Source organism: Ranitomeya variabilis, chromosome 3, assembly GCF_051348905.1.
Source record: "Ranitomeya variabilis isolate aRanVar5 chromosome 3, aRanVar5.hap1, whole genome shotgun sequence".
NCBI lineage: Eukaryota > Metazoa > Chordata > Amphibia > Anura > Dendrobatidae > Ranitomeya > Ranitomeya variabilis.
The window spans coordinates 199593186-199617040 of record NC_135234.1 but is presented as its reverse complement, the minus strand read 5'-3'; the positions used below and the strand labels follow the sequence as shown (position 1 = coordinate 199617040).

Genomic DNA, 23855 nt, shown 5'->3' with positions numbered 1-23855 from the left:
TCGGGTTCTGTAAAATCATTACAGAACCGGACAGGATATGAGACATGGTTTACAAACAGTAAACTATTGCATATCCGTTAGATTTTTATATGTTCCTCACTAATAATGTTAGTAGTATGTGTGTAAAATTTTGGAGCTGTAGGTGTTAATAAAGGATTAATTCACGGAAAAAACTGGCGTGGGCTCCCGTGCAATTTTCTCCGCCAGAGAGAGAAAGCCAGTGACTGAGGGCAGATATTAATAGTCTATAGAGGGACCATGGCTTTGGCCCCTCCCCCGGCTAAAAACATCTGCTCCCAGCCCCCCCAGAAAAGGCGCATCTGTAAGATGCGCCTATTCCGGCACTTAGCCTTTCTCTTCCCATTGCCCTGTAGCAGTGGCATATAGGGTAATAAGGGTTTAATGTCACCTTGCTACTGTAAGGTGACATTAAGCCTGGTTAAAAAGTCGATAAGAAACCTCTCCATTATTAAGCCACTAGTCTCAAAGGTTTAAAAAAAACACACATTAAGAATAAAGTCTTTTAATGAAATAAACACACAGGTTTTCCATCTTTATTGCACTCTCAATCCAGGCAAAGCCCTCATTCTTCTTTAAAAAAAAACGAAAAAAAAAACACAACACTATCCCATACCTGTACACTGTACAGTCAAGTCCCAGGCTGCAAACCATGTCAATAGGTTAAATATTTTACAACCGGGTGCAATGCTAATGCTACCGTACGGGCTGTAATCCACAAAGGAATGAAGGAAAAGCTGCCTGCGCAGCCTCCCCGCTTGACCGGACATGAACTCTGTAGTGTGGGAAAGTTTCTAATCATTTTCCCACGCTGTCAAGTTCACCGTGGGTCAGGCGGGGAGTCAGCGCAGCCTAAGTGACGTCAGCGGTAGTCACTGAGGCTGCGCTGACTCCCCGCCTGACCCACGGTGAACTGACAGTGTGGGAAAATGTTCAGAAACTTTCCCACGCTAATGAGTTCATGTCCGGTCAGGCAGGGAGGCTGCGCAGGCAGCTTTTTGTTCATTCTGCAGTGGTTTAGTCGAGACGGTAGCATTAGCACCGCTCCCTATTGTAAACTATTTACCCCCTTGAGATGGATTGCAGCATGGGACTTGACTGTATGGTGGACAGGTATGGGATATTGTTTTTTTTTTTGGTTTTTTTTACAGAAGAACGAGGGCTTTGCTTGGATTGAGAGTGCAATAAAGATGGAAATCCTGTGCGTTTAATTATTTCATTAAAAAACTTTATTCTTAATGTGTGTGGTTTTTTATCCCTTTCAGACCAGTGGCTTACTAATGGATAGGTGTCTTATTGACACCACCCATTATTATCCAGGCTTAATGTCACCTTACAATAGCAAGGTGACATTAAACCCTTATTACCCCATATGCCACCAATACAGGGCAATGGGAAGAGAGAGGATAAGTGCCGGAATTGGCTTTTCTGGGGTGGCTGGGGGCAGATGTTTTTAGCCCGGGGCTCTAGGCTATTAATATCTGCCCTCACTCACTGGCTTTCCCTTTCTGGCGGAGAAAATTGCACCTTTCCCTCTCTGGCGGAGATCAACACCTGGTCGTCTAATAGTTAGACGGAGACCTGGAGAGGCATACAAGCCACAGTGCCTTGCACCCACTGTGAAATTTGGTGGAGGATTAGTAATGATCTGGGGATGCTTCAGCAAGGCTGGAATTGGGCAAGTTGTTCTTAGCGAAGGACGTATAAATCAAGCCGAATACAAGGTTATCTTGGAAAAACAGTTGATTCTTTCTGCTCAGGCAATGTTTCCCAACTCTGAGGATTGGTTTTTCCAGCAGGACAATGCGCCATGCCACACAGCTAGGTCAATCAAGGTGTGGATGTAGGACCACCACATCAAATCCCGGTCATGGCCAGCCCAATCTCCAGACCTGAATCCCATTGAAAACCTCTGGAATGTAATCAAAAAAAGATGGATAGTCATAAGCCATCAAACAAAGAAGAACTGCTTAAATTTTTGTAAGAAGAAATATAAGCCAGCTCACCCGTGATGCATAAACCAAACCTCTGGAGCACGGACCCCCTGTGTCCAGGCGTATAAAGTCCAAAAAAGAAGAGAATGTCCACCTTCAAAGAAATCCGTAAAAAAGAGTTTTCTTTATTCACAAACTTTAAACATAGAGGATACAGACTTCATCACGAACCATATGGGTAAGAATCTCAACGCGTTTCTGGAGACTAAGCTCCCTTAATCATGATTAAATTTTTGTACCAGAAGTGGCATAAGGTCACCCAAAAGCAGTGCGAAAGACTGGTGGAAAGAATGCCAAGACGCATGAAAGCTGTGATTAAAAATCATGGTTGTTCCTTAAAATATTAATTTCTGAACTCTTCCCGAGTTAAATCATTAGTATTGTTGTTTCTAAATGATTATGAATTGGTTTGGTTTTTTTTTGCATTATTTGAGGTCTGCATGCAATGCATTTTTTTGTTATTTTGGTCTATTTCTCATTTTCAGAAAATAAATACATTTATTGCTTGAAACTTCGGAGACATGTTGTCAGAAGTTTATAGAATAAAAGAGCAATTTACATTTTACTCAAAAATATACCTATATAACAAACTGAAAATTTTGCAGTGGTCTCTGAATTTTTGCCAGAGCTGCATATATGTCAGTGGGACACACACACACACACACACACACACACACACACACACTCACACACACACACACACACACACACACACACACACACACACACACACACACACACACATATATATAAATTAGTACAGACCAAAAGTTTGGACACACCTTCTCATTTAAATATTTTTCTGTATTTTCATGACCATGAAAATTGTACATTCACACTGAAGACATCAAAACCGCTGGGCGGTTTGCAAATACACCAAATTTTTGTGGTCGGTGAAAACTTGGAAGGGAGTCTCCACTCCGAAAAGGCAAACTTCATGGCTAGCAACTCCCTATCCCCGATAGAATAATTCCTGTCCGCCGGTGTGAAGGTCTTGGAGAAGAAGAAGCAAGGATGCTTCCGACCTTCAGCATCCTTCTGGAAGAGGACTGCTCCAGCACCAACAGAAGAGGCATCCACCTCCATGATAAATGGTTTATCAACATCAGGGCAATGTAAAATGGGAACGCCAGTGAAGTGTGACTTGATAGAGAGGAAGACCTTGGAGACTTCCTCTGACCACAATTTGGGATCAGCTCCCTTCTTGGTGAGGGCAACCAGGGGAGCTACCAAAGTTGAGAAGTGGGGAATGAACTGGCGATAATAGTTGATGAACCCCATAAAGCGCTGCACCGCTTTGAAAGAATGGGGTTCCTGCCAGTTCATCACAGCCTGTAGCTTGGTGGGATCCATAGCCAATCCTTGGGCCGAGATGATATAGCCCAGGAAAGGCAAGGACTCCTGCTCAAACACACACTTCTCCAACTTGGCATAGAGGGAGTTTGCCCGTAGGAAGTCGAAGACTTTACCAAAATCTCTCCGGTGGGAGTTGTAACAAAACACTCCGGGATCGCCTTTGCTGGGGTCAAAGGTCACGTGGTTTGTGCATTGAACTCTGAGGCGACAGCAGGTTTCCAAGATGACTGACCTCAGGTCAGATTTATTAACGTGAAAGCAACATAGGAAAAAACAAAACATAAAAATAAATCCTAGCCTGTCAGGCACTAACTAAACAAATAAGCTGCTATCTAACAACTGGGGGGCTTCTCCCACCCAGCTAACAACACACAGTCCTTGAGCACCGCTCTCACTCACGTTTGTCTCACACAGACAGGCAATCTGTGTGCCCCAGGCTGACACCTGAAACCTCCAGCTGGTCAGCCTTTATTCCTGCACTTATTAACCCCTCGGTATCCTGAAGATACTAAGCGGCCTAATTCACATAGGACAAATACCTGGGCGAGATATACCTGCCCCCGACTACCAGACCGACATGATTCTTACATATCCTCCCCCCCTGCTCAGACCACTCAGGTCGAGCAAGAACACACTCGAAACAGTGTACCCGGGACAGAGCATCAGCGTTCCCCATTTGCACCCCGGGGCGGTGCTCCACCGTGAAAGAGTAAGCCTGCAGGGCAAGGAACCACCGGGTTACCCGACTATTATGGTCTTTGCGGAGGTGCATCCACTTGAGAGGGGCGTGGTCCGTGACCAGCCTAAACTTCCTACCTGCCAGGTAATACTTGAGGGAATCGAGAGCCCATTTAATGGCTAGGCACTCTTTTTCAACCACGGCATACCCCTGCTCATGTACATTCAGTTTCCGGCTGAGGTAGAGGACCGGGTGTTCGACTCTGTCCCTCACCTGGGAAAGTACAGCTCCGACCCCAGTATCAGAAGCATCAGTTTGGACCACAAACTCGCGGCTGAAATCAGGAGTCATTAGTACGGGCTGAGAGCACAAAGCTCGTTTCAGGCTGTGGAAGGCCTCTTCAGCCCCTGAGGACCATTTTACCATGACGGAATCCTTCCCTTTGGTAAGATCCGTCAAGGGGGTGGCCATGGCTGCAAAATTGGGTATGAACCGGCGATAATAGCCGGCGATCCCCAGGAAAGCTTGTACTTGTTTCTTGTTCACTGGTTGCGGCCAGCCCTGAATTGCCTGTATTTTGTCGATCTGTGGTTTAACCACCCTCTGCCAATCACGTAGCCCAAGTATCGGGCTTCTTCAAGCCCGATGTGACATTTCTTGGGGTTCGCCGTTAAGCCTGCGTCTCGCAGGTCGTCAATCACCACCTGTACCTTCCGGAGGTGAGTTTCCCAGTCCATGCTGTAGATTACGATGTCATCCAGGTAGGCCGAAGCGTACTGTCTGTGGGGCCTCAAGACTCGATCCATCAATCTCTGGAACGTTGCTGGAGCTCCATGAAGTCCAAACGGCATGTAGACATACTGAAACAGCCCTTCCGGGGTAGCAAATGCCGTCTTCTCTCTGGCCGCCTCGGCCAGAGGGATCTGCCAGTACCCCTTTGTTAGATCCAGGGTCGTAATATATCAGGCTTTGCCAAGTCGGTCGATTAACTCATCGACCCGAGGCATAGGGTACGCATCAAATTTAGAAACCGCATTCAGTTTCCTAAAGTCATTACAGAACCATATGGAGCCATCCGGCTTAGGTATCAATACGATTGGACTGGACCAGGCGCTGTGTGACTCCTCAATGACTCCTAAGTCCAACATTGCCACCACCTCCCGGGAGACGGCTTCACGGCGTGCTTCCGGAATCCGGTATGGCTTTACATGAACTGTGACACCAGGCTCTGTAACAATCTCATGTTTGACCAGCTTAGTCCGGCCAGGTTTTTCCGAAAAAAACTGTCGGTTCTGTAACAAAAACTGCTTAACCTCAGATTTTTGTTGTTCCGAGAGAGTCTCGGCAATCTGTACCTCCGGTACGGTAGGTGCGCAAACCGGACGGGGCAGATCCGCCGTTAGGGCAGAGCGGTCTTTCCAGGGTTTTATCAGATTCACATGATAAATCTGTTCTGGTTTTCTCTTACCAGGCTGGTACACTTTATAGTTCACTTCACCAACTCTTTCCATGACCTCAAAGGGGCCCTGCCATTTCGCCAGAAATTTACTATCCACTGTAGGGATTAGGACCAACACCTTATCCCCGGATGCAAATGTACGGACCTTAGCGCCTCTATCATAACTTTGCCTCTGGGCTCCCTGGGCCGGTAACATATGGTCCCTAACCATGGGCATGACAGCGGCAATACGGTCCTGCATTTGTGTTACATGGTCGATCACCGTTTTAAAGGGAGTGACTTGACCTTCCCAGGTTTCTTTTGCGACGTCCAACAGTCCCCGGGGACGTCGGGCGTATAACAGTTCGAAAGGCGAAAACCCCGTGGAAGACTGGGGAACCTCCCTAATGGCAAACAGTAAATAGGGTAGCAAGTAATCCCAGTTCTTCCCATCTTTGTCTATCGCCTTCCGGAGCATCTGTTTTAAGGTTTTGTTGAACCGCTCAACCAGGCCATCTGTTTGAGGGTGATAGACAGACGTACGCAACTGGTCTATTTGTAAGAGCCTGCAGAGCTCCTTCATCACCCTTGACATAAAGGGAGTCCCCTGGTCGGTGAGTATCTGTTTTGGAATTCTCACCCGACTAAACACTTGTACCAACTCTTTGGCGATCGTTTTGGTAGCAGTGTTACGCAAAGGGATGGCTTCTGGGTAACAAGTGGCATAGTCCATGATGACGAGGATATGTTGATGCCCACGTGCGGACCGGGGAAGGGGCCCAACCAGATCCATCCCAATTCTCTCAAAAGGGACCCCAATGATAGGGAGGGGTACCAAAGGGCTACAGAACCGAGTTTTAGGCGCAGAGATTTGGCACTCTGGACAGGACTCACAATAGTTACGCACATCATTATGTATTCCGGGCCACACAAAACAATGCGATACCCTTTCTGTGGTTTTCTGTACCCCCAGGTGTCCCCCCATTATATGTCCGTGGGCCAGGTCCAGTACCTTCCGCCGATAAGGTTTGGGTACCACTAACTGTTGCACACTATCTTCCCCTTTTTTCTCTACCTGGTAGAGCAAATCATTTTCAAGAACCATGTACGGGTACGCTAGCCTAGTGTCAGGTTCTACGGGTACCCCATCTATCATTTTTACATTTTTCCTAGCCGGAGTCAGGGTAGGATCTCTCATTTGCTCGCTGTGGAAGTCATCCAACTGGACTCCCAAATCTGGTAGGCAGGGTGCTGGATGGCTGCCTGCCTCCGCCTCTCGCTGAGTTTCCTCAGTTTCCTCAGTTTCCCCCGCCATAACTGAGAAGGGGAACTGAAGGTTAGATTCAATAACCTCCCCAGCAACGTCTGCCTGTGGGACCTCCTCTAGGAGTTCGGGACCTCCAGATGGCATGGGAAAAGATTCACAGCTACGGTGAAGGAGCAACTGCCAGAAATGGGGAAAATCCCTGCCCAGGATTACATCCTGTAACAATGCGGGAACGAGTCCCACTTTGTGTTGCACAGACCCATAGGGAGTGGAAATCGATATGACCGCCGTCAGGTACGAACAGGTGTCACCATGCACACACGTTACAGAAAATTTGTCAGACGAACCCGATGGAAGTTCCACCAGACTAGCTTTCACCAGAGTCACCACACTTCCAGAGTCTAGTAACGTCACAACACTTTTCCCATCAACAGATAATTCACACAGGTGTTTCGCTATATCATTTTGACCCGCATTCACATTCACTAGCCGTGTAACCAAACACATGCGTTTCTTAGAGTCTGTAACATCGCACTGCATGGGTTCAGTGGTAACAGGACAGTTCGCAGAAATATGGCCCTTCTCATGGCAGCGGAAACACCTAACAGGCCCCCTATTGAGCCCACCGTCCATCACTCTCGGACTCGGAGTGCGAGCAGCCCCGTGTTCCTCCCCCATAGTTTTTGGCGATTTTCCTTCACCCGTAGTCGCTGGAACAGTCTTACCGGTTCCACGAGGAGAAGGCACAGACCGGGTGCCAGTGGTTTCGTCGGGAAGTCCTTCTGCCATGGAATAACGCTCGACCAACTCCACAAGTTGATCCGCTGTCGTGGCATTTCCGTGGCTTACCCACCTTTTCAGTGCTGGAGGTAGCACTCTCAGATACTTGTCCAGGACAACCCGCTGAATTATTTCTGGGGTTGTCAGTACCTCGGGTTGCAGCCATTTCTTTGTCAAGTAGATAAGGTCGAACATCTGAGACCGCGGCGGTTTATCTGGCTGGTAGGTCCACTGGTGTACCCTCTGCGCACGGACAGCCGTCGTCACACCTAGCCGGGCCAGGATCTCAACTTTCAGCTTCTCAAAGTCCTGAGCGACTTCCGGGTCTAAGTCATGGTAAGCTTTTTGGGCCTCGCCGGAGAGAAACGGAGCAATCAAATCGGCCCATCGTGCCTTCGGCCACTTCTCCCTCAACGCCGTCCGCTCGAATGTTGTCAGGTATGCTTCGACATCATCTTCTGCAGTCAACTTTTGCCAGTACCGACTCACATGGATCCTTCTGGACTCTGCTTCCGGGTCTACCTCAGGCATGCTCACCAGGCGCTGCGCCACTTGTTGGAGAAGCTAGCGGTCTGCAACCGTCATGTCCAATAACTCCTTCAGCTGTGCGGCCATCAAGCGATTAGCTTCATGCTGTGCGGCAGTGGCCTGCTGCTGTACGGCAGTGGACTGTACTAGGGCTTTCACCACGTCTTCCATACTGTCGCCTGTGCCACGTGATGCCCGCGTTCTCCACCACAATGTAACAAAACACTCCGGGATCGCCTTTGCTGGGGTCAAAGGTCACGTGGTTTGTGCATTGAACTCTGGGGCGACAGCAGGTTTCCAAGATGACTGACCTCAGGTCAGATTTATTAACGTGAAAGCAACATAGGAAAAAACAAAACATAAAAATAAATCCTAGCCTGTCCGGCACTAACTAAACAAATAAGCTGCTATCTAACAACTGGGGGGGCTTCTCCCACCCAGCTAACAACACACAGTCCTTGAGCACCGCTCTCACTCACGTTTGTCTCACACAGACAGGCAATCTGTGTGCCCCAGGCTGACACCTGAAACCTCCAGCTGGTCAGCCTTTATTCCTGCACTTATTAACCCCTCGGTATCCTGAAGATACTGAGCGGCCTAATTCACATAGGACAAATACCTGGGCGAGATATACCTGCCCCCGACTACCAGACCGACATGATTCTTACAGAGTCTATATCTGGAGAATAGATGAGATTATCATCCAGATAGACTACAACCGAGGTGGAGAGCATATCCCGGAAGATATTGTTCAAAAAGTCTTGGAAAACGGCTGGGGCACTACAGAGCCCGACGGGCATCACCAGGTATTCATAGTGCCCATCCCTGGTGTTAAAAGCCGTCTTCCATTCGTCCCTCTCACGGATGCGAATCAGGTTGTAAACACCCTGCAGGCCTAGTTTAGTAAATACTATCAGATATCAGTGGCAGTGATTACTTATTCTTAACGGTGATGGCGTTAAGACCCCTGTAGTCTATGCATGGACGTAGTTCTCGGTTCTTCTTCTGCATAAAGAAGAACCCAGCCCCTGCGGATGACACTGACTTCCTAATGAATCCTCTTGCCAGATTCTCCTGGATGTACTGAGACATTGCCTCCGACTCCGGAATAGATAACCAATAGACTCGACCCCGGGGAGGCTCAGCACCAGGCAAGAGGTCAATAGGACAGTCATAGGGGTGGTGAGGCAGAAGGGTCTCCACAGCTCTCTTGGAGAATACGTCCGCATAGGGTCAATAGTGCTTGGGGAGAGAGGAAAGATCTGCGGGCACCTCAGTAGTAGCAACCTGAACGCACTCCCTGTGACATCTACCCTCACAAGATTCACTCCATCCCAAAATTCTGCCTGTGGACCGTTCTGTATAAGGGGAGTGGTATCGTAGCTAAGGTATCATCAACAAGACCTCATCAATTCCCTCAGGAATGACGAGTAAAGAGATAATCTCCTGATGGGATGGTAACATAGAAAGAGTAAATGGGATGGTCTGGTGTGTTATCTGTGAGGGCAGTGTCGACCCATTCACCACTCGTACGGTCACTGGTTTGGTGAGCATCACCAGAGGTATTGCGTGCCGTTGGGCGAAAGCAGAAGACATGAAGTTGCCCTCTGCCCCGGAATCCATGCAAAGCTCTACCGTAAGAGTGGATGGGCCTATGGTAATTGTCCCCTTGAAGGACAATTTGGAGGAAAACGTCACCGTGTCTACTGTACCTCCTCCTCCTACCACTAGATGCTGACGTTTTCCCGACCGCTGGGGACATTTCCTGCCATAATGTCCCGACTACTGGCAGACCGGACAGACCTTGAGTGCACGAACGGTCCGGGACTTAGACCACCCTCATGATGCCTCCATGGCCTCATATGGCTCAGACGCCTGGACCGGAGAGCCCAGAGGTTTGGCGAATGTGGGAGCCAGCCGAAACCTCTGCCTACACTGGGCTCGCTCCAACCTTTGCTCGTTAAAATGAAGGTCGATGCGGGTAGATATAGTTATTAGCTCCTCCAGTGTGGCAGGAATCTCCCTAGTGGCCAAGGCATCATTCACATGGTCAGCTAGCCCCTCCAAAATACAGGGATGAGGGCTTTATCTGGCCACTCCAGCTCAGATGCTAAAGTCTGGAAGTGGACAGAAAAATGACTGACCATGGATGAACCCTGTGTCAATGCCAGCAGTTGGAGCGCCATGTCATGGGAGACTTGGAGACTCCCGAAAAGGCCTGTTTCAGAGTGCTCAGAAACCGCAGAGCACTTTGCACCACATGATCGTCGCACTCCCACAGCGGCGTAGCCCACTCCAATGCCCTGTCCAACAAGAGAGATATATTGAATCCCACTTTAGCCTGCTCTGAGGGGAAAAGTGCAGCCAGGAGCTCAAGGTGAATCGCACACTGGTTCACAAATCCCCTACAAGACTTGCTATCACCGGAGAATTTATATGGCAGCGGGAGGCGGGATAAGGTCGGAACAGGGGTGGTAATGGACAAAGAGGCTGCAGCCACGCTAGCAGCTTGAACAGCTACTGCGGTAACATCCACAGCTGAGGTTGTGCGCTCGAGAGCCGCGAACCTGTCCTCCAGCTGCTGGATGTACCACTGCAGTCGTTGTTCGTCCGCCATTACTAGCCAGACCCTGGCGCTAGTGTAATGTTAGGACTGGCGGAATGCACCAAACAATAATTAGAGAGGATATGAGGTGCATTCGCAGTCTGGGGTCCAAAGTGCAGAAAGGACACCTGCTGCTAGGTAATGGCGGACTAGATGGCGGTATAATGTGAATACACACACGGTTGGCTTCACCCGGTATGAAGGAAGCGAACCCTGTTGCGTCACAGGGCCGCGATACCGCACAGAGAGAGCAAGTAAAGAGTCACAGAACTCTGTCCCAAAACACGGGGAAAGAGTTCCTCTAAACCTCTTACACTCGACACCGCTACTGTGGTGTCAGGGATAGAACTGAACTAATAATTTATCGCACAAGAGTGCATACAACGCCGTTCTGGCGGATGCCACTAACCACCCTAACCAGGGCCAGGAAAGAGCACTAGACGCATGGCGCCACACTGGCAGTCGCTGCTGAGAGACGCTGAATTGTGTGCTGGATGTGCAGAGTAGCACTGTCTGGCGCTAGGTAGCTTCCACCATTCACGAGCAGGCAACAACACTAGGGATGGGAATGATTCAGAGCTTTCATCCATCGACAGGCATTCATCCACACGCACACACAAGTTAATAAGTTTACACTAGCGTATGGCCGAGAGGCCATGCAAACCTTTTATAGCAGTAGCACTCCGAGACCTTCCTGATGGTCCAATAGAAACCACAACAGGATCTGAGCATATGACCCCCGACCTCAAATGGGAGGTCGTCCCGTGGGCATGCTCAGTATGGGAAAAGCAGGACTTAGTCCCAGAAAGGCCTGCTCCCTGCTGATCAGTGCTGGCTACAAAGGCAGAGCCTGGAAAGGCAGCAGTAACCATTCGCACAGTATCAGCTTGAGCAGATGCTGGGACCGACATTTCCACTGCGGCTGGAGGAGAATGGGAGACTGCAGCGGACATGGTTCGAGATTCCCCTGTGCAGCGGTGGGAACTCGACACCTAACATTAGGGATAGGGCTGTGTTGGAGTTAGGGGTGGGGTTAGGGTTGGGATTAGGGTTAGGGGGGTGTTTTGGGTTAGGGGTGTGGTTAGGGTTATGGTTGGGGTTGGGATTAGGGGTGTGTTGAGGTTAGGGTTGGAGTTAGAATTGGGGGGTTCCGACTGTTTAAGCACATCAGGGGCTCTCCAAATGCGACATGGCGTCTGATATCAATTCCAGCCAATTCTGCGTTGAAAAAGTAAAACAGTGCTCCTTCCCTTCCGAGCTCTCCCGTAAGCCCAAACAGAGGTTTACCCCAACATATGGGGTATCAGCGTACTCAGGACAAATTGGACAACAACTTTTGGGGTCTAATTTCTCTTGATACCCTTGGGAAAATAAAAACTTGGGGGCTAAAAAATCATTTTTGTGGGAAAAAAATAAGTTTTATTTTCACGGCTCTGCGTTATAAACTGTAGTGAAACACTTGGGGGTTCAAAGTTCTCACAACACATATAGATAAGTTCCCTGAGGGGTCTAGTTTCCAATATGGGGTCACTTGTGGTGGGGGTTCCTACTGTTTAGGTACATCAGGGGCTCTGCAAACACAACGTGCCAGACCATTCCATCTAAGTCTGCATTTCAAACGGCGCTCCTTCCCTTCCGAGCTCTGCCATGCGCCCAAACGGTGGTTCCCCCCACATATGGGGTATCAGCGTACTCAGGACAAATTGGACAACAACTTTTGGGGTCCAATTTCTCCTGTTACCCTTGGGAAAATACAAAACGGGGGGCTAAAAAATAATTTTTGTAGAAAAAAAAAAGATTTTTTATTTTCACGGCTCTGCGTTATAAACTGTATTGAAACACTTGGGGTTTCAAAGTTCTCAAAACACATCTAGATAAGTTCCTTAGGGGGTTTACTTTCCAAAATGGTGTCTCTTGTGGGTGGTTTACCCCACATATGGGGTATCAGCGTACTCAGAACAAATTGCACAACAACTTTTGGTGTCCAATTTTTACTGTTACCCTTGGGAAAATAAAAAATTGGGGGCGAAAAATAATTTTTGTGAAAAAATATGATTTTTTATTTTTACGGCTCTATATTATAAACTTCTGTGAAGCACTTGGGGGTTCAAAGTGCTCACCACACATCTAGATAAGTTCCTTAGGGAGTCTACTTTCCAAAATGGTGTCACCTGTGGGGGGTTTCACTGTTTAGGCACATTAGGGGCTCTCCAAACGCGACATGGCTCCTTTCTCAATTTCAGTCAATTTTGCATTGAAAAGTCAAACGGCGCTCCTTCCCTTCCGAGCTCTGACATGCGCCCAAACAGTGGTTTACCCCCACATATTGGGTATCAGCGTACTCAGGACAAATTGCACAACTTTTGGGGTCCAATTTCTCCTGTTACCCTTGGTAAAATAAAACAAATCTGTAGTAAATTATTTGTGAAAAAAAATAAAATGTTCATTTTTTTTAAACATTCCAAAAATTCCTGTGAAACACCTGAAGGGTTAATAAACTTCTTGAATGTGATTTTGAGCACCTTGAGGGGTGCAGTTTTTAGAATAGTGTCACACTTGGGTATTTTCTTTCATATAGACCCCTCAAAGTGACTTCAAATGTGATGTGGTCCGGTTAGCCTTCTGTAACCGGGGGGCGTGGCCAGCAGCTTAATTATCAACTTTTATTGACTTTTGGAGGCCCATCCACATCATAAGGACGCAATTTCAACTTGCCCCAAAGCCACGGGGGCATTATCAAGCCTTTTAGGATATATTTAGTGAACCCAGATGCAAGACAGAATTGAGGCTTACAAGGGGCCTGAGACCTATCGGAGGCACTCCACACTTGCCATCTGTCTGCGCCGCCTTCCACATCTCTCCCATCGTTGGATCGGAGATTGAATGCTGCAGACCTGCAGCGGAGCTGCTCTCTACATACCTGGAGATCCGGTGTGTGGGTTCCGGCGTGCTCGAGTGTTTGGAGGCGAGGAGAGAGCTCACGGGTGGTGAATTAACTGGGGACACTACAGCGGCGCATCTTGCCTTCCCTGTGATGATCCGGTGACCCTGGAGCCGCATGAGACTATCTCTGGAGTAGGTGGTACCTGTACTGACCGCAATCCTAATACTGACACCGCAACTAGAAGTAGCCGTGGGATGTACCTAACCAGGCCTAGACACCTCGACACAGCCGGAGGACTAAATACCCCTAAAGATGGAAATGGGAAATCCTATCTTGCCTCAGAGCAGAGCCCCAAAGGATAGGCAGCCCCCCACAAATATTGACTGTGAGTTTAAGAGGAAATACGTACACAGGCAGAAAAAACAGAGTTTAACAAAAGAGGTCCTTCTAGCTAGATAGAAAGGATAGGACAGAATTCTAAGCGGTCAGTATTAAAACACTAGAAAATTCCACAGCAGAAAATACTATATACTACATCTAACTAAAGACATAGGATGTATATCTGCATCTCCAGAGAAACCAGCATGACAGAAAAATCCAAACAAGTCAAGCTGGACAAAAACACAATAGATTGCACTGCACATAAAAGCACACTGCATGCGTGCTACAGAGAACCAAAACAAGGCACTTATCTTAGCTGAAATGACAGCAGGGCAGTGGAGCCAGACAGAGATGCAATCCCTCCAAGATACAATGGACAACTGGCAGGAATTGATGGATCCTACAAACCTAAATACCTAATAGAGCTGCAATAAGCAGAAACACCTGCCCTGGCCTATAATCCAGAGACCACTGCACTACCACTAACAACCACCGGAGGAAGCCCAAGAGCAGAATTCACAACAGTACCCCCCCTTGAAGAGGGGTCACCGAACCCTCACCAGAGCCCCCAGGCCGATCAGGACGAGCCAGATGAAAGGCCCAAACCAAATCAGCAGCATGGACATCAGAGGCAAAAACCCAAGAATTATCCTCCTGGCCGTAACCTTTCCATTTGACCAGGTACTGAAGCTTCCGTCTCAAAAAACGAGAATCCAAAATCTTCTCAACCACATACTCCAACTCCCCATCAACCAACACAGGAGCCGGAGGATCAACAGAGGGAAGAACGGGCACCACATATTTCCGCAATAAAGATCTATGGAAAACATTATGGATAGCAAAAGACAAACGAAAAGACACCGGATTGATAATCTCAGAAATCCTATAAGGACCAATAAACCAAGGCTTAAATTTAGGGGAAGAAACCTTCATATGAACATGACGAGAAGACAACCAGACCAAATCCCCAACCCAAAGCCGGGAACCAACACACCGACGACGATTAGTAAAACGTTGCGCCTCCTCCTGAGACAACACCAAATTGTCCACCACGTGAGCCCAAATTTGCTGCAACCTGTCCACCACAGAATCCACACCAGGACAATCAGAAGGCTCAACCTGCCCTGAAGAAAAACGAGGATGAAAACCAAAATTACAAAAAAAAGGCGAAACCAAGGTAGCCGAACTAGCCCAATTATTAAGGGCAAACTCGGCCAATGGCAAGAAAGCCACCCAATCATCCTGATCAGCAGACACGAAGCATCTCAAATAAGTTTCCAAAGTCTGGTTGGTTCGCTCGGTTTGGCCATTTGTCTGAGGATGAAATGCGGAAGAAAAAGACAAATCAATGCCCAGCCTAGCACAAAAGGCTCGCCAAAACCTAGAAACAAACTGGGAACCTCTGTCGGACACAATATTCTCCGGAATACCATGCAAACGAACCACATGCTGAAAAAACAATGGAACCAAATCAGAAGAGGAAGGCAACTTAGGCAAAGGCACCAAATGAACCATCTTAGAAAACCGGTCACAAACCACCCAGTTAACTGACATCCTCTGGGAAACCGGAAGGTCTGAAATAAAATCCATAGAAATATGCGTCCAAGGCCTCTCAGGGACCGGCAAAGGCAAAAGCAACCCACTAGCGCGGGAACAACAAGGCTTAGCCCGCGCACAAGTCCCACAGGACTGCACAAAAGAACGCACATCCCGCGACAAAGGCCACCAAAAAGACCTACCAACCAAATCTCTGGTACCAAAAATACCAGGATGACCAGCCAACACAGAACAATGAACCTCCGAAATCACCCTACTAGTCCATTTATCAGGAACGAACAGTTTCCCCACTGGACAGCGGTCAGGTTTGTCAGCCTGAAATTCCTGAAGGACCCGTCGTAGATCAGGGGAGATGGCAGAAAGAACCACCCCTTCCTTTAGAATGCCGACCGCTTCAAGGACCTCCGGAGAATCAGGCAAAAAGCTCCTAGAGAGGGCATCAGCTTTAATATTCTTACAACCCGGAAGATACGAGACCACAAAATCAAAACGGGAGAAAAACAAAGACTATCGAGCTTGTCTAGGATTCAGCCGCTTGGCAGACTCGAGGTAAATCAGATTTTTATGATCGGTCAAAACCACAATGCGATGCTTGGCTCCCTCAAGCCAATGTCGCCATTCCTCGAACGCCCACTTCATAGCCAACAATTCCCGATTGCCGACATCATAATTACGTTCAGCAGGCGAAAACTTTCGGGAAAAGAAGGCACATGGTTTCATCAAGGAACCATCAGAATTCCTCTGAGACAAAACGGCCCCTGCCCCAATCTCAGAAGTGTCAACCTCAACCTGAAATGGAAGAGAAACATCTGGCTGACGCAACACCGGAGCGGAAGTAAATCGGCGTTTAAGCTCCTGAAAGGCAGAAACAGCCGCAGAGGACCAATTCGTCACATCAGCGCCCTTTTTCGTCAAATCGGTCAGGAGTTTAACCACACTGGAGAAGTTAGGCTAGGTTCACATTGTGTTAGTGGGTGATCGCTAACAGACAGCGTTGCACGGTGAAAATGTCGCAATTAACGCCGTGCAATGGGTCCGTTAGTGCACCCATTGACAGCAATGTAAATTTCGCCTGTAGAGCATCGCTGGCGCGTGCCTTTTTCGGCTCGCGCTAGCGATGTGCCGTTCTTTTGTAGCGCGCCTCGGACGCTGCTTGCAGCGTCCGCGGCGCGCCCGAGGTCCGTTCCCCGCTCTCGCAGATCGGGGATCTGCGAGAGCGGGGATGTTAGCGTGACCCCTAAATGCGGCCCCTACAAAAACATTGCGTTAGCGCAATCCGCTAGCGCTAAACGGATTGCCCTAACGCAATGTGAACCTAGCCTTAGCAATGAAACGGCGATAAAAATTAGCAAAGCCCAAAAATTTCTGTGGTCTTCTCAATTACCTTGATACTGCAGCAATTTTAGCAGGGGCCAGAGAGAAATCCCCATTGACGTATGGGGATTCAAACTTTCAAATTTTTCAAGACCTCTCTCCCTCCACTCTGTCCAAGTCACTTCTTGGATGCCTATGGATCTTGGTCTAGACATTCTGAAACTTGACAAGCAAACAGAGTGGTCCACAAAGAAGAAATCCACTTCTCCAAGGGCCAAGAAAAATTCTTTCAAACGGCATCTTACATGAGTAGACTCTGTGGTTTTTCTTTCTTTTCTGTCAGATTTGAACTCGCCTTAGAGTTAGAGTTTTATTTGCTAGAGTGGGAACCTATCGAGGTTCATTGGATTTAGACAAAGATCCGGAGACCTCTCGCCTCTACTTTCACCCCATTAGTAACTGCATTGTTTATTGTTTATTAATGTTTTTATCTTAGAGGGTGGAAGAGGGGTGGAGGTCAGTTAGCTGAGTTTAAATTCACGTGAGAGATTTCTCGAGTTGCATGTTCCGTTTAACCTTCTTAGATTGCTGTTTGGGTCAACTATGTCTCGTCTTCAATGTTGGGGTTTCTTATTCTCCCCCCCCTGCCGAAGATGAGAATGTTTTTATATATAGTTCTATGCTTTCTAATTTGTTATTCTACCTCAGGTGCACACTTCTGGCGTCAAGACCTATCAAGAACCAGGGAGACTCGATCACTGTGGCCTCATTTAATGTAAAAGATATTAATATTCCTTCAAAGAGTAGTCAAATACTTACATTACTACGAAAAAATGGTGCACAGATTCTTTTCCTCCAAGAAACACACTTTAAGTTAGGCAGAGCCCCTAACACTTTATTCTCTCGTTACCCTATTTGGTTCAATAGTTGCTCTTCCTCAGCAACGAAGGGTGCTAGCATCGCTTTTAAAAAAGGATTGCCCTTCACTCTAAAGGACTCTCTAGCAGATGTAGAAGGAAGATATATCTTCGTGAAAGGATTTTTAGCCAACACCATGATCACATTTGGGAATCTATACGCCCCTAACAAGGGACAAGCGCGTTGGTTATCTTCGGCTTTAGACACATTAGCTCTGTTTAAAGAGGGTTTTTTTACTTAAAGGGAAGGTGCCATAAAAAAAAAATTTTTTACAGCAATTGTAAAAATGTAAAGAATTAATGTTTAAATTTTCTTAAAAAATATTTTCATTTGTTTATAATTTAGTAAAATATGAAAAATAATTTGAAAAGTTTTGGAATTTCCACTTTTAAACACTAGGGGGAGCAGCTGCTGAAATTTCAGAAAAACCTAGTGTACAACTAGCTCACATTACTGCACTGCAGTAATTATGGGTGGAGTCTGCTGACGTGTGTGATGTCTCCTCTCCTTCCCTTCTGGGTGTCTGCTAAGGGATGAGAGGATGATATTCAGGAACCCAGTGAGCAGCCATTTTGTTGGTGACTGCAGAATAAGGCTGCCGTCACACTAGCAGTATTTGGTCAGTATTTTACCTCAGTATTTGTAAGCCAAAACCAGGAGTGGAACAATTAGAGGAAAAGTATAACAGAAACATATGCACCACGTCTGCATTTATCTCCCGCTCCTGGTTTTGGCTTACAAATACTGAGGTAAAATACTGACCAAATAATGAATGTGTGACGGCAGCCTTATACTGACAAGTAGACAGTCACCGAGGATGGCAGGCAGCAAGGATTCTGGGAGATATGTGGTGGAGGGAGCAGGGTGACAGCAGCACAGAGTATTTCAGGAGAGCAGTGTGTTGGTCTATGGAGGGGCACCATGTTCAGTGCGCGGAGCAGCCAGGGATTGTATGCACATAGAGCGCTGTCTTTTATACACATGGATGGACCGTCTGCTCCACAGAAATCCAGGAAACATTTCTGCAGATTGATGGCCTGTTCTGATCCAGACTTTGCATGCAGATCCCATTCCCCTCCTCAGATCCTGTCTTCTCCATCCTGTCCTGGCGATGTGTGAAAGCGAGACGTCAGGCGCAGTCCGGGGTGATGCTGGGAAGGAAATGTAGCCTTATAGTAACGATAAAAATGAGACCCCACTCTTCAGCTGCCTCACCAGCCCTGACTGCACCTAACTGGAGGTCATGCTGCCCCCTCTATTACCCCAGACCCACGTGCAGGTGCTCAGCCAGAACCACCATAGAATGGGTCCACTTTCTGAAGATAATACTGCCATAGTGTTCTCACATAATACCGCCATATAGATCACACATAATACCGCCATATACATCACACACAATACTATCAAATAGATCACACAATACTGTCATACAGTTCTCACATAATACCACCATATAGATCACACATTATACCGCCATATAATTCTCACCTAGTACCGCCACATAGATCACACATAATCCCACAATATTGTTCTCATATACCACCGTCATATAGTTTTTACATCATTCCACAACACTGATCAAACATAATATTGCCATATAGATCTCATATAATACCGTCACATAGATCACACAATACTTGGCGGCATAATGTGTGATATTATATATATATATTATAATATCCTGGCATAATGTGTGGTCTTTATGGGAGTATTATGTGAATATATATATATATATATATATATATATATATATATATATATATATATATAGCGGCATTATACGTGATCCATATGGTATTGTGCTGCTCTAGGGAGGTGAGTGACGTATGGTGGAAGGAGCAGGGTGACAGGAGCACAGTATTTCAGGAGAGCAGTGTACTGGTCTGTGGGTGGGAGGGTGTGCTCACACTCACACGCTCCCAACTGTACTTGCAGCCTTTACTGGCTATTAAAATGGGGGACACCCCCCAAAAAAAGACGTGGGGCCCCCTATAATTAATAACCATCAAATATTATGCAGACAGCTGCGGGCTGACATTAATAGCCTAGGAAGGGGCCATGGATACTGTCCCCCCCCAGGCTAAAAACATCAGCTCTCAGCCGCCTTTTACATGCGCCTTTTCTGGCGCTTTGCCTGGCAATTTCCACTTGCCCTGTAGCGGTAGCAAGTGGGGTTCATATTTGTGGGGTTAATGTCACCTTCATATTGTCCGGTGACATCAAGCCCACGGCTTAGTAATGGAGAGGCGTCTATAAGGCACCCATTCATTACTAATCCTATAGTTGTATTGTAAATAAAGACTCGGCCAGAATAAAGTCCTTTATTAATCTTTTTTAAACCATACCGAACGCATAATCCTCAACTCCCTCATCTCCCACAACAAAAATAATAAACCACATTGAGGAAAGACACGCGGGGGGGAGAGGAGTGCATAGGAGAGGATTAGATACTGACTGCTGAGCCGTGTATCTAATCCTGTCCTGTGTGATACCGACGGCTGAGCCGTGTATCTAATCCTGTCCTGTGTGATACCGACTGCTGAGCCGTGTATCTAATCCTGTCCTGTGTGATACTGACTGCTGAGGACACAGTACACGGGACAGGATTAGCTACCCAGGACAGAGGTAGCAGTGGTAGGTGTATATAGAGGCAGACAGTGGTATACAGAGGCAGGCAGACAGTGGTATACAGAGGCAGGCAGACAGTGGTATACAGAGGCAGGCAGACAGTGGTATACAGAGGCAGGCAGACAGTGGTATACAGAGGCAGGCAGACAGTGGTATACAGAGGCAGGCAGTGGTATACAGAGGCAGGCAGGCAGTGGTATACAGAGGCAGGCAGACAGTGGTATACAGAGGCAGGCAGACAGTGGTATACAGAGGCAGGCAGACAGTGGTATACAGAGGCAGGCAGACAGTGGTATACAGAGGCAGGCAGACAGTGGTATACAGAGGCAGGCAGTGGTATACAGAGGCAAGCAGTGGTATACAGAGGCAGGCAGGCAGTGGTATACAGAGGCAGGCAGTGGTATACAGAGGCAGGCAGGCAGTGGTATACAGAGGCAGGCAGCAGTGCTAGGTGCTATATAGGGGCTGGTAGCAGTGGTAGATGCATAAGAAAATAAAAACGCTGTACTTACCTTCTTTCCTCTACCAGGAAGTGCCGAGTCATGTTCAGGGCAGAGCAGTGTGACGATCTCCCTGCTGTGCTCTAAACAGGTCGGCAGTGATTGCAGCCTGTAATGTAATACTAAGTACAGGCTGCAATCACAGCTCCTCGCTGCAGATACTTACCCTGGATCCTCGGCAGCAGCTTCTCCCAGCAGCAGCTTCTGCCATCGCACGCACTGAGCTGTGTGTGCGATGGCAGAGGGAAATAAACAAAATGGCCGCGATCTCCTCTCACAGCTGTGACGTGGCAGCTCAGTGGGCGTGGCCAAGTCACAGCTGAGAGGCAGGAGGAGCGGCCTCAATGAAAGAGATGCGGTCGGGGCCCGACTGCAGTCTCCTATGTACATGGCTGCCGTAAGTGAGGTGTGCAAGTGTCGTGCCCAGACACTTACACCCACACTAATGAAAATGGCGGCCTCCAGTGGTGAATGTAAAAGTGAATAAATAAAAAAGTATGAAAGAGGTACATTTACTTTTGTATTAAAAATAATTGATTGTATAATCAATAATTATTAATACAAAAACTAAAATCACGGCACCCTCCCTTTAACATTAAATCCGCACCTTGATACATCAAATAAAAAGTCTGCAATACCATTAAATGAGAGGAAAAACATCCAACACAACCTTAACTCACTAAACCTGATAGATCCATGGAGAATCTTGCACCCTACTGCAAAAGACTATAACTTTTATTCAACGCCACATGACTCTTACCAAAGATTAGATTATATATTGATGCAATCTCCATCTATCACACTAATTGAAGACACTTCAACAGGCTCTATCATAATCTCAGATCACGCACCAATCTTTCTGAAATTACATATCACCTCCCTCCCCCGAGCTGTCCTGATGTGGCGACTAAGTGAATCAATTTTAGATAATACGAACCATATATCCCAATTAAAAGTTTCTATTGTTAGATTCTTTACAGAAAATATATTGGAAAAGGCCACTACTCCTATTATTTGGGAAACCCATAAGGCAGTCCTCAGAGGTGAACTAATAGCATTAAGCGCCCACATTAAACGAGAGAGAGATAAAGAAATTTCCTCTCTCTTACATCAAATTAGAGTGATGGAAGGGTTTCACAAGAAAGACAGGTCTGAACGTACCTTAGCTGACCTGTGCTCCCTGAGTGGTAAACTTTAGGATTTACTAAACATTAAGTTTATGTGCACACTTCAGGATTTCTAGCAGAAATTTTCCTGACAAAAACCGGACATTTCTGCCAGAAATCCACATGCGTTTTGTTTCGTGTTTTGTGCGTTTTTTCATGCGTTTTTTCCAAATGCATAGAATTGCGGGAAAAACACAGAAAATCCGCAAAATTAATGAACATGCTGCTTTTTTTACCGCGATGCGTTTTTTTCCGCGGAAAAAAACGCACCATGTGCACAAAACATGCAGAATGCATTCTAAATGATAGAATGCATAATGCATGCGTTTTTAATGAGTTTTTATAGCGTTTTTATCGTGAAAAAACGCAAAAAAACCTGAACGTGTGCACATACCCTTATAAATGTTTGCACGATGTAAACAAAAAATCTATATGCACGGCAACAAAGGTAGTAAACTTACTTCCAGAATGCTTAAAAAAACAAAAGGAAAAATATTTTATAAAGCAGATTCGCTTAAACGGAAATGTTAGAATTAGCGAAGCTAAAGCTTTTCAGAACTATTACCACTCACTGTATAATCTAGTTACTCCTGTTTCCATGGCAGACCCCCATAAGGCTTCACAGAGCATTCACAATTTTCTTACCTCACTTTCTCTACCTGGGATTTCCCCTTTGGGTCAAGCTATGCTCTTGAAGGAAGTTACGACCGAGGAGGTGACAGATATTTTAGTGGCAATCCCGAACGGGAAATCCCCGGGTCCAGATGGTTTTCCCATCATTTACTACAAAAAATGTGCAGATGTTTTAATCCCGCGCATGGTTGAACTCTTCAACTCCTTTCTTCAAGGTACAACCCCTCCTCCCCAGACTTTAGAAGCCTATATCACAATTATTCCTAAGAAGGGGAAAGACGACACCCTGTGTAGTAGTTACCGCCGTACATCATTGCTTAATACAGACGTTAAATTGTGGGCTAAGCTCTTGGCAACTAGGATTAATCTAGTCCTGGCAGATTTGGTCCATCCCGACCAAGCTGGGTTTGTACATAACAAAGAGGGCAAAGATAATTCCACTAGGATTCTGCAGGCCATCTCCTATGCGAAACATACTCATCAGCCACTCGCAATTCTTTCTACTGACGACGAGAAGGCTTTTGACCGTATAAGCTGGCACTTCTTGGTTTGTGTCCTGCAGAAATTCGCCTTCTCTGCTACCTTAATTGAAGCTATAATGTCCTTATATGCTCAACCTAAGGCTAAAGTTAGAGTTAATGGAATTTTATCAGAGTCCTTTAAGATATGCAATGGTACCAGGCAGGGTTGTCCTCTCTCCCCTTCCCTATTTATTTTGGTCATGGAGACACTTATACAATATATTAGGCAGGATAGTGATATTAGGGGAGTTAGAATCAACCAATTACAAGTAAAAGCGACAGTCTTTGCAGACGACCCCTTATTGTTGATTTCCAACCCGAAGACCGCTTTTCCAAAGCTGTTGCAGACCTTCCCATTTTTCGGGGAACTATCCAACTTTAAGATCAATCTTGATAAGTCTGAAGCCCTCAATATATCAGCAAAAAGGTCAGACATCCACTTACTTAAAAACTCTATGCCATTTAAATGTCATAATGATAAAATTAAATATTTGGGGATCCAAGTTCTCTTTTCCTACATAATTTTACCCCTCTCCTGGAAAACATTATAAAATTGCTCACTTCTTTTGATTTACCCTTTCTATCTTGGATAGGTAGAGTTAATATATTCAAGTCGTATATCCTACCCAAAATGCTTTATGTAATGAACATGGTTCCTATTTCACTCCCGAAATATTTCTTTAACATA

The 23855-nt window shown here is 46.6% G+C and overlaps 1 protein-coding gene across 1 annotated transcript in view; it reads right to left on the bottom strand.

Annotated features, from left to right (window-relative positions):
• LOC143817643 (synaptonemal complex protein 1-like) overlaps positions 1-23855 on the bottom strand; it is a 446817-nt gene that overhangs the window by 405087 nt on the left and 17875 nt on the right. The window lies entirely within an intron of this gene.